The 9,166-nt window shown below is 43.1% G+C and overlaps 1 pseudogene; it reads left to right on the plus strand.

Moving 5' to 3' along the window:
- Positions 1–1,319: 1,319 nt before the first annotated feature.
- Positions 1,320–1,628, plus strand: LOC121102725 (annotated as a pseudogene).
- The last annotated feature ends 7,538 nt before the right edge of the window (positions 1,629–9,166 follow it).

The following is a 9,166-nucleotide window of genomic DNA, read 5'->3' on the forward strand; positions in this document are numbered from 1 at the left end:
GCTTCCAGATCTGATACTCAGAGAAGAACAAAACATCACTTTTGTGCCATTCTGGCAGGGGACCCATGACCTGAATCAAGTCATGAGAAGACACTAGGCAAGTCTGGAGAACATTCTACAAAACAACTGGCTTATGTTCTTTAAATGCATCAATGTCATGAAACACAAAGAAATACTAAAGAACCGTTCCAGATTGAAGAATATTAAAGAAACAAGACAATTTAATGCATATGTGATCTTTGGTTAAAGCTTATACTAGAGGGGCGCCTGGGTGGCACAGCGGTTAAGCGCCTGCCTTTGGCTCAGGGCGTGATCACGGCGTTATAGGATCGAGCCCCACATCAGGCTCCTCCGCTATGAGCCTGCTTCTTCCTCTCCCACTTCCCCTGCTTGTGTTCCCTGCCTCACTGGCTGTCTCTATCTCTGTCAAATAAATAAATAAAATCTTAAAAAAAAAAAAAAAGCTTATACTAGAGGGGGACAGTGCTATAAAGAATTTATTGGTATAATTGACGAAATTGGAATATGGATTGCAGAGTAGAAAAAAGTATGTATCAAGTTTAAATTTCATGATTTGAAACTGTGTTGAGATTATGTAGGAAAATATACTTGTTCTTAAGAACTAAACAAGGAACTATTAAGAGTATAACAAAGGCATGAGCTATATAAACTCAAATGGTTCAGAGAAAATAAATAATTACAGAGGGAGAAAAAGAAAATAAATGTGATGAAATCAGAAAGAAATGATTATTCTGGATAAAGGCAGTATGGGAGTTCTCTGTAACTTTGGCAACTTTTTTTTTAAAAAAAAATATTTATTTATTTGTCAGAAAGAGAGACAGAGCACAAGCAGGGGGAGTGACAGGCAGAGGGAGAAGCAGGCTCCCTGCTGAGCAAGGAGCCTGATGCAGGGCTTGATCCCAGGACTCTGGGATCATGACCTGAGCCAGTGTCAGACGCTTAACCTACTGAGCCACCCAGGCATCCCACAACTTTTCTTTACATTTGGAATTATTAAAAACATAGTTTAATAATAATAACACTCATAGTTGTAATCATGGGCTTGGTTTGAATTTTTTTATCCTAAACACACACACAGACACACACACACACACACACACACACACATTTAACTGAGATACGTGGACGTAATTTATCTGGGGTGGGGGAGTAACAAGAGGGCTAATTTGGGAGTGTATGGACATGTCCCTCAGTTCTTGCTTAATGGAAGACAGGCAGGCGAGCAGACCACAGTAATGAGTCTCAGAAATGGAAGATGGTGGCCGAGGCTGGAGAGCTGAATATTGAGATTCCTGGGAGGTCAGTTTGCTGTCAGACATGGCCCATGGACATGGACATGAACGTGGTCATAGCAAAATGGAACCTCCAGCTTATAAACAATGGATGATAGAAGGGACACCATTAGAAACTGCCTGGGGGAAGCTGTCTGCCTGAGGTCTATGGCATCCAAGGGGGCCACAGTGAGGCTTGGAGGTGCATGGATGGCTTTGCAAACAACGTTTCCTTTGTTGGTGCATTATTTAAAGAATTCAATGGGAGATGTGCTGCATTTGCGGTAACTGTAGGGGCTGAATATTACCTGAAAGAAAGATAAGGAGCATCGCTGAAAATAATACCTGGAAGTATCTTAGAGGCTTCATAATTCTCTTATAAAAATAAGATTTGTTGGCCGTAAACAACAACAACGAAAACCCAACGAAATGGAAGATGGTGTAACCTCCTTGTCTATAGAACATCACCTTGTCAGTCTCATTTCCTTTCCTTCTGCTGAAACGGGAAGCACAGTGGCCAGACCCCACGCTGGTAATTCTGCTCCTTTGTTTCAGCCACTAAATCTCATCAGCCAACGCACTGGTAAGTCAATCTCTTGTTTCTCAATCCTAATTCCAAACGCAACACCTGTTTGGATATTTGAATTTGGTTCAATAACTCGTACAGGCTTATTTTTCTATCTTGAACAAACTAACAAAACTCCTATATTTTTGAAGCTAGACAATTTGAAAACTGCCTGTCAATAAACAAGCCAACAGACCGCCATTGAAGAGGAAACTTTCTGGCACAAACAAGGCGGGGATGCCTGTGGTAACAGGAATGGGACTGTCCCAGCCCTCAGGAGTTATGGTCACAGGTGGCAACTTGTTTTAGAATGGCCGGTGATCTTTGTTCTTTTGTTTTTCTTTTTGTTTTTCTCCCCTGCAGAAAGCTTTTTTTTTTTCTTTTAAGGTTTTATTTAAATTCGAGTTAGTTCACATGCCCTGCAGAAAGCTTTATTGCTTCCACTCGGCCCACAGCTTGGGAGACGGCTCCAGGGGGGTTAAAGAGCTACCTAGTGGCGGGGCACCTACTTGGCTCTGTCGGTTACGTGTCTGACTTCGGCTCAGGTCATGATCTCGGGGTTCTGGGATCGAGCCCCATGTCGGACTGCCTACGGATCAGGGAGCCTGCCGCTCCCCCTGTGCGCGTTCTCTCTCTCTCTCTCTCTCAAATAAACAAGATCTTTTTAAAAAGCTACCTAACGGCTGCAGGGAGAGGCGTGGGCAGAAGTTCTAACTTGTTGCTACAGGGGGCGCTCAAGAGCTGCCTGGCTCAGGAGGCTCCTCGTTGTACTTGGGGGTGAGCCTTTCCAAGACACACTCTCCCCACCCAGCCTGCGGAAGGGAGTCAGATTGTTACCATGTTCTTGAGGATTGTCACCTCCTCGTCTAAGAAGAGGTTCTCCAGGAAGTCGCAGAGATGAGGGTGTGCTCGGGCAGAACGCAGGGCCCGCTGCAGGTTCTCCTCTGGACCCGTGGTGGCTACCGTGGTGGCCCGGGGTTTACCCCACTCATCTTGGGACGGCTTCGGCAAGCCTTGGGAGAGGTCGTAGCTGCTGCACTGGGTTCGCCTTTCGGGACATGCTCAGCACCTTCGTGCTTCTCAGCCAACCCGTGAGAAGTGGCGAACTCCCTCCGGGGCCCCAGCCTCGCGGTGGGAACAGAAGCCCAGAGAGAGGTAGGTGTATGAGGCTCCCAGATGCATGTTGGCCAGGGGGGTCGACGGCGGACCACATCTTGTGTCGGGTTTGGCGAGCAAACCCCAGGATGGCAAATAAAAAGATTATTCCAGACACCTCAGGAGGAAGGAGAGGCCTGGAGACCAGAGGCTCCAGTGGCGAAAGGCCCTGAGCCAAGCTTTGTCTCCACTTTTTTTGGGGTCTTAGCAATACATTAGGCCCAAGTGCAAAGCAAGGAGGAGAAGGTAACTTTAATGGTCAGGATAATAACATATGGGCAGCGTGTGATAAGGGTGAGGAGGCAAGGAGTCCGTGAAGTACGTGATTACCCCAGGTGCCTGGTGGTTTTTTTGTTTTTGTTTTTTTTTAATTTAAACATTTACTCCCTAGATGAGAACCTTGAGCCGCGGTAAGAATCCAGCTGTCTTCAGCCAAGAAACTTCAAAGGAGGCCCAGCGTTCTGGGCACTCCTCCTTTGTTTTTCAATTAGTCTCATCCAGGGAGGCATCTATAAGTCAGATTTTGTCTATCCAGGCACTGCGAAGTCCCACAGCCTTGGTGGAATCATTCTGGTAAATCTGGAAGCTCATGGTTGACCAGCAGTAACGAGCTAAGCTCAACCTCCAGGGTTGGCTGGTCTGAAGGCAGAAGATGGCCAAGAAGATAGTTCTGAAAGTTGCAACTGGAAAAGAGGTTGGACGGAGGCTGGAGGCTAGAAGAAGGCATATCCCTGGATCTGTTCCAGCCACACGCTGTTGAAGCAAGAGACAGGTCCACAGGCCCACTGCACGCACTGCCGGTAGGTAGTCTTTGACATAGGTGTAGGAAATGCCATGGCTTTACTAACATGACAGGTGGAATACAATTCAGCAGTGTAAGGCCCACCCAAAAAGGATTTATTATATTAATTTATTTATTGCCACAATTTTAAAACTTTATGTTATGGGGACTTTCAAATATACACCAAAGTAGAGGGAATACTCTAATGTACAGATTGATTGTATTTAGTTTTTGCCTTTGAAACCTCCCACTGGTCTGGCCTTTGTAAAAGGCATGCCTAACCTATTCATTTTCCTTCCCAGCCCCCAACCCTTATTGAGACAAGTAAGTAAAAGTAAAACTGGTGGCACAGACCACAGGGTTGGCTCTAGCTACGATGTAGACTTGGCTAAATGATGTTTGGAAAAGATTAAGGTTTGAAGCTTATGAGGCACCGGCTAGTGCAGCTAACATGCGAGGCAGGTATCTTTCCAAGAAGAGGCCAGGGGAGCAAAGAAGTTAATGATGCTTCGAAGCGTATGCGTCATTCACCCTCAGGTGGGCATCTACAGTGGGAGAAGATGGCTAATTTTAGTTGAAACATTCTAGGTTACGTTACAAGGCTTCCTTTCTTTTCTTTTAAAAGCATGTATTTATAATCAAGTATTAACTTTGCCCAAAAAACTAAAAATAGTAGAGGTAACAAGAAAGGTAAACATATTTCAAGGCCATCTTTATTAAGAAACTTTTTGGGAGGGATACCTGGGTGGGTCAGTCGGTTACGCATCTGCCTTTGGCTCAGGTCAGAATCTCCAGGTCCTGGGATCGAGCCCCCCCCCNCTCTCTCTCTCTCTCTCTCTCTCTCTCAAATAAATAAATAAATAAATAAAATCTTAAAAAAAAAAAAAAGAAACTTTTGGGAGAATGAAACTAGGTACTCATGTCAAATTTTAGGTCTTAGTTAACTTCAGCTTCTGTAGCTTAATTCTCCTGCCACTGGAGTCTTCTGTTTCCTTGAGCGCCTTGGGAGAAGTCACTGAAGAAACGGTTCTGAAAGGCACAGAAAAAAAGGGACATGAGAGATTATGTGAGTGTTGTGTCAGGGGGAAATGAGGGACATGAGCTTAGGATGTGGAATCTATCTTACTGAAAGTTGCACACAGATGTTTGTACAAGGAGGTTTATTGCACTGTTGGTACAGTGAACATTTAGGAATAAATATCCATCATCACAGAACTGAGCTAGTGAATTGTTTGCCCACACTGAAATACCCTGCAACTACTAAAAAGCATGAGATAGAGGTAAATACACTGATATGGGGAGATTCCCAAGACATACGTTTTTTTGTTTTTTTAAAAATTTATTTATTTATTTATTTGAGAGACAGAGTGAGTGAAAGAGAGTACAAGCTGGAGGAGGGGCAGAGGGAGAGGGAGAAGCAGGCTCCCCGCTGAGCAGAGAGCCCTACAGGCCTCGATCCTAGGAGCATGGGATCACGAACTGAGTTGAAGGCAGATGCTTAAATGACTGAGCCACCCAGGTGCCCCTCCAAGACATACTATTAAGAGCAAAACGCAACTTGTGAAACAATGCACACAGCATGACCCTTTTATATTAAAAATCTGTATAATGTATATATATATGTGTTACATGTAAATGCATAGAATGGGGGCAAGAAGGATGGCCACCAAACTACAGTCCTGGCTAATTTAGAGGGATGTAAAAATGGGGATGAGGATGCAAGTTGACTTTTATACTTTTGCTTGCTAGAATTGATTCCTATTTGAATCTTTTATCATAACAATGTGTTCATGTTACTTGTGTAATTTCCTTTTTTGTAAAAGATTTATTACTTTATTTGAGGGTGGGGGAGGGGCAGAGGGTAAATGAGAGAGAGAATCTTCAAGCAGACTCTCCACTGAGCAAGGAGCATGACAAGGGGCTCAGTCTCACAACCCTGAGATCACGGCCTGAGCTGAAATCAAGAGTCAGACACTCAACCGACTGAGCCATCCAGGTGCCCCTCACTTGTGTAATTTTCAAAAGATCACTTGATGCATTCAATCTTTCCTGAAAGCAAGAAGTACTAAATTCATAATGTATGTTGAACCCCTTGTGTGCATAATTCTTTGGCATCTGACCTCATCCCACCATCCCCCGTCAAGAGCTAAAAACAAGAGAGATGATTTATGTGACAATTCCTCAAATTCATGCTCAGATCACTTGACTGGCTTGACTTTTTTTTTTGGTCCTACCCTCATCATTAGAGCTCTCAAGGGCATATCTACTTTATTGTCTTCTTGACTGCTGCATTAACTTGATTATTTTTCTTAGTCAGGCTCTCCTGACTCTTGGGTCCACTGTGGCTTAACCCCTCCTAATTAAAGTCTCCAGCCTATAAAATGAGTGCAGAGTCAGCTTTCACTAAATTACTTATTTGGATAAGGAAGCTGATGAAAGGTTTGGAGTTCTGTTGGCAGTTAACAATTCCTCTTGATTACTGGCTTGGTGGTTTTACCTCAAGAAGAGGGAAGTCCTTTGACTCTAAAGATAGAATCAGCTCTGCTCTAGAGAAGACTGAGCCAAGGAAATTTTTCTTAACCTGTGTCTCAGTTATCTATTTGTCGTAAATTGATGGCTCATCTCTGCTCCCCATATCATCAGCTGGGACAACTCAACTGGAACGATGAAGGATTAACTTTCAAGATGGCTCACTCACACGGCTGGCATAGTGGTGCTCACTTAGAGCTCAGCTAGGGTTGTGGGCCGGGGGCCTCAGTTCCTTTCTAGGTGGGTCTCTCTACAGGATGCTTGGGTTTCCTCAAAGTATGGCCACTGGATTCCAAGAGCAGTCATCCTGAGAGAACAAAGCAGATGTGCATGATATTTTAATGACCTACTCTCAGAAGTTACATAAGGTAAATTTTGCCATATTCTATTGGTTGAGAGAGTCTCAAGCCTATTCATGTTCAAGAGAAGGGGGTATAGACTCTATCTCTTGATTAGGGGCAGATGTAGGCCATTTATTGGCCACACCTTGGTTTTGAGAGATAGCAGAGTTGACACTGGACCTGAAGTAGAATACAAAAGCAGTGAGGCAAATGTGAGGCCCAAGAAACTGATCTTAACAGATCTCCCTCATTCAGATCTTCTATAGTTCGGTTGATTACGAATTTTCCAAAATCCACCACAACACTAAACTTCAATGCAAGTGAAAAAAGAGTAACACTTTTTAAAAAACCTAACCAATCATGCAACTCTTCAAAAAAAAAAAAAAATTCAACCCAATTTCAATGTCAAATTTAGGATTATATATTACTTATTTACATTTTGACTTCTCTAAACTTATCTTTCATGAAGAAGGAAATAAAGAATTGTGTCCCACTATCTCACTTATTAAGTGTAAGGTAAAAGTTTACTGGGATTTTGAATTAAAGTAAGTATAGTCATTATTAAGATTATGATGAACATTTATAGAAATAAAGCTAAGTGAAATATAGTGGCGGGTGGTGGGGCGATGTTTGGACTGGCACTGGGGCAAAGTAAGCAGAGGTGGTTGTAAGTGAACAAATGGACTACATTTGTGCATGGAGACAGAAAAAGAAGAATCCACACCCCCACGGAATAGGCAAATAGGCTAATCTGTAGATTTTGGGTGATGGTAAGAAAGGCTTCTCCTCTCTAAGGTCACAAAAGAATCCCTCACAGTGTTCTCTGGTACTTTTATGGTCCATTTACTAACTGCTTTGAAATCTTTATCAAAATAAAGAGTTGAAAGGAAAAGAAAAGCAGTTAGCAATATTTAACACTAATACTTATTAAAAATAAACCTGGCAGGGGCACCTGGGTGGCTCAGTCAGATTAGCATCGGCCTTCAGCTCTGGTCATGCTCAGCAGGGACGTGCTACTCCCTCTCCCTCTGCCACTACCCTGCTTGTGCTCTCTCTCTCTGTCAAAGAAATAAAATCTTCAAAAATAAATAAATAAATAAACCTAGCAATACTTAAGACTAACATGTAAAGATATCCAGAGATGATAGCTTCTTTTATATAAGCAAAGATCAATTAACAGCTATACTTTAACAATAATAAACATTAAATGCCATTAAAACTTAACCAGTTAGGAAAGGCTCTTGTATACAAAAATGGATATTTTGGAACAGTTGTTAGGTTAATCTTGGAGAGTTCTTAGATTTGAACTTTGCACATTTCTAGAATGGAAAAGAGGTGGGGTCTATTTCCCCACCCATTGCATCTGGGCTAGCCTTGAGACCTTACTTGACCAATAAAATGTGGCAGAAGTAATAATATATGATTTCGGAGCTTTGCAGCTTCTCTTACTCTTAGAATTCTGACACCATGCAAAGGAGACTGGGCCTGTGGGAGACATGTGGACTGGCTTACAGCCAGCACCAATTCGTACATATGTGAGTGGGGCCATGTTAAATCAACTAACTAGTTCCAGTCAAGCTGCAGTTTAACTATAGCCATGTAAGTAACCCCATCGGAGATCAGCAGAACAGCCCTGCTAAGCCCAGTTCAATAGATGAACCACAGAATAATGAGCAAATAAGTTGCTGTGTGTTCTTTTTTTATTTTTTTATTTTAAGTAGGCTCCACGCCCAATGCGGGGCTTGAACTCACAATCCTGAGATCAAGAGTTGCATGCTCTATTGACTGAGACGCCAGGTGCCCCCAAATAGTTGCTGTTTTAAGCCACTATTTTGAGGCTACGGTTTGTGACACAGCAATAAATAACTCATACACATGTTTTTCTGGGGAGTTATGAATAGAGAAATAAGACAATACAAAATACTGAAAGATAGATTCAGTTTTGCTCATTAATTTGTTCATGCACACCCTATGTCCTGCAGAAAGGATTCAATACTGCTGTGGTGGGCAGACCCAATGATCCCTGCCTTCTGGTATTCATGCATTTTATAATCCCCTCCTCTTGAGTGTGGGCTAAAACTAATGACTGTTTCTAATAGAAGATGGGACGGGTGATGGGATGTCATTCACATGATTATTTTATTGTCTATAAAACTCCATTATACTAGTAGATTCACACTAGGGATTCTCCTTGTTGGCTTGAGGGGTAAGCAGCCATGTTGAAGAAGCTCACTGGCAAGAAACAGCATGTTTCAGCAAGAAACAAGAAACAGAAACATGGAAGCATGTGGCCTCTGGGAGCTGAGGGCGGCCTTTATCCAACAGCCAAAAAGAAACAGAAGGCCTTGAGGAGCCTGGGTGGCTCAGTCAGTTGAGCGTCTGACTCTTGGTTTCAGCTCATGTCATGATCTCAGGGTCGTGGGATCGAGCCCTGAGTCCAGCTCCAGGCTCAGGACGGAGCCTGCTTGAGACTCTCTACCTCTGCCCCCAGCTCATGCGCACG

The sequence above is a fragment of the Ursus maritimus genome, unplaced genomic scaffold (genome assembly GCF_017311325.1).
Source record: "Ursus maritimus isolate PB19 unplaced genomic scaffold, ASM1731132v1 scaffold_15, whole genome shotgun sequence".
NCBI classification, from domain to species: Eukaryota; Metazoa; Chordata; class Mammalia; order Carnivora; family Ursidae; genus Ursus; species Ursus maritimus.